A 2,948-nucleotide genomic window follows, 5' to 3' on the forward strand; every position below is an offset into this window, starting at 1 on the left:
AATCTTGTGTGGTCCTCTTAATTGCCTGGCATTTTACAGCCCATGGACAATGCTCTCTGCACCTAAACTCTCTCTAGCTCTCTCCTCTCTCACTCTCTCTCATTTTCTCACTCCTGTGCTCTCAGTTTGGTATGCTCTCTTGCCCTCTGACTCTTGCTTGTTCTCTGGCTCTCTCTTTCAAGCTCTTGTGCTCTCTCTCTTCCCCTCCCCTTCCCCTCTTTCATTCTAGAACCCTCTCAAGCTTTCCCATTTTTAATTTTTTTTATTTTTTAAAGCAATTCCAAAGTTTATTAGCCATAGAAAAAACTGATTTCTCAAAGTCAATTCTTATTCTCTGTAGAATAATATACGTGAACAGAAAATCACTACACTTTTGGTCCAAGATATGTTGGGTTTTTTCCTTCTTCTTCTTCAGATGACAGATGGATGTAGCCCAATCTAAGATCACGTGTACTTGCCCCAAATGTTCAGCATAAATACAGAAGCGATGAACAGAAGACTCATCACCAGCACTGGGACAAGGCCCACTTTGAGCCCTGAGGAATCTTCCGTGTAGAATCGCCACATCCCCCCAGTCCCTGCAGAGGTGGTGCGGCCTGCGCTCCGGGTCCCACAGCTGGCATTTTTTCTCTGCCAGACAGTGGATCCTGCAGCCCTTGTGGCCACCGCTTTGCTGGGAGAGTGGCCAGAGGAACCCACGTTGGTGCCACTGGGCTTTGGACCCGGCATGCTGATGCCTAAGAACGGTGGGCACAGGAGGCAGGAAGAGGGTAGTCGGGAAGCTTTCCCGTTCTTGCTCTTTGTTCAGCTACCTTATTCTCTCTCTCTCTCTCTCTCTCTCTCTCTCTCTCTCTCTCTCTCACTCTCTCTGTCTCTCTCTATGTCCCCCTCTCTCTCTGCCCCAACCCCACCATGTTTATTTAGTCCTTAGATTTTCATTTGCTGTACCGTTCTCCCTATTGTGGACGACAAAACCTCAAATCCAGTTTTGCAAACAGATCCTCTCCCCAGGTGGAAAGGAATCCTGGCTGCCTTCCAACATGGCACAGATCTTTGTCAGGTCCTCTGTGTTAGTTTGCTGCTCAACCCTGCAAAGTTCTTTGGGATTTTGTCTTTATTTCTTTATCTCTATTTCATTGTTGTTCTTATTCTTTTCTGGTGGCATGGGTGGTGGGTAGAACCTTGTACCTGCTAGGTGAATTATGTCCCCAGCCTGAGATTCTCTTTTTCTTTTCTTTTTTTCTTACTTTTTTTGGTTTTCTCTTGAAGGTAGACACATTCAGGATGTCTAAAACTGTTTGTAGGTCAATAACAGGGGCATAAGGTACATGTGTTTAAAAGTTCTAGAATCACATCCCACCTGCTCTTTGGAGGCAGAGAAGGCAGTGAACCTGAGGACAGCTCTGGACTATACAGCAAGTTCCAGGCCAGCCAGGGGACGCACTCCTCAAATGAATCTATGCCAATGAATTTCACGTCAGCTAATGCATTGTGGGGACTCTACAGCACATGCCCATTTCTGGTCCCGTTATGTCTGCAGTTGAAGAGGAGAGCAGCAGTAGATGCATGTGTGCCAAGCCTACCCTGGTTTTCACTCAGGCCAGACTCTGGTCCAGGAAACGGCCTTGTCCACATTCAGGGTTGGTCTTCCTACTGCAGTTAGCCCAGTTAAGAAAATGTCTCAGGGTATTCTGCACAGGTGAGAGTGTGGAATACAGAAGCTAACAGCTTCTGGGACAGGCGAGAGCCACAGAGCTTCTAAGCTCTAGCCCCCTTTTCGGGCCCCAGACATCCAGCCACTTTCCCGGCCAGAGGATAGGTGTCCACCCGGCCCAGGAGTGCTTTGCCTGAGCATTGGCGGCAGATATCTTGGTTCCAGGACTCCGCCGAGAGAATTCTGCACAGGTGAGAGTGTGGAATACAGAAACTAACAGCTTCTGGGACAGAACAAAGCAACTCAGCTTCGGGGACAGGTCCTGTTTTGGGCCTTCATCTTCGGCCAGGAGGGAGGTCCTAACACCAGATATCTGTGCACCTTCCATGTAAGAGGAGAGCTTGCCTGCAGAGAGTGCTCTGACCACTGAAACTCAGAGGAGAGATCTAGTCTCCCAGGTCTGCTGATAGAGGCTAACAGAATCACCTGAGGAACAAACTCTAACCAGAGACAACTAAATCAACCAACTCCAGAGATTACCCGATGGCGAAAGGTAAATGTAAGAATCTTACTAAAGAAACCAAGACCACCACCATCACCAGAACCCAGCACTCCCACCTCGCCCAGTCCAGGGCACCCCAACACACCTGAAAAGCTAGACCTGGATCTAAAAGCATATCTCATGATATCTCATGGTAGAGGACATCAAGAAGGACTTTAATAACTCACTCAAAGAAATACAGGAGAACACTGCTAAACAGGTAGAAGATCTTAAAGAGGAAGCACAAAAATCCCTTAAAGAATTGCAGGAAAACACAACCAAACAGGTGATGGAATTGAATAAAACCATCCAAGACCTAAAAAGGGAAGTAGACAAAATAAAGAAAACCCAAAGTGAGGCAACACTGGAGATAGAAACCCTAGGAAAGAAATCTGGAACCATAGATAAGAGCATCAGCAACAGAATACAAAAGATGAAAGAGAGAATCTCAGGTGCAGAAGATTCCATAGAGAACATTGGCAAAACAATCAAAGAAAATAGAAAATGCAAAAAGATTCTAACTCAAAACATCCAGGAAATCCAGGACACAATGAGAAGACCAAACCTATGGATAATAGGAGTAGATGAGAATGAAGATTTTCAACTCAAAGGGCCAGCAAATATCTTCAACAAAATTATAGAAGAAAACTTCCCAAACCTAAAGAAAGAGATGCCCAAAAACATACAAGAAGCCTACAGAACTCCAAATAGACTGGACCAGAAAAGAAATTCCTCCCGACACATAATAATCAG

The 2,948-nt window shown here is 45.8% G+C and overlaps 1 pseudogene; it reads right to left on the reverse strand.

Annotated features, from left to right (window-relative positions):
• Positions 272-790, reverse strand: Gm5870 (predicted pseudogene 5870; annotated as a pseudogene).

The sequence above is a fragment of the Mus musculus genome, chromosome 5 (genome assembly GCF_000001635.26).
Source record: "Mus musculus strain C57BL/6J chromosome 5, GRCm38.p6 C57BL/6J".
Lineage (NCBI taxonomy): Eukaryota > Metazoa > Chordata > Mammalia > Rodentia > Muridae > Mus > Mus musculus.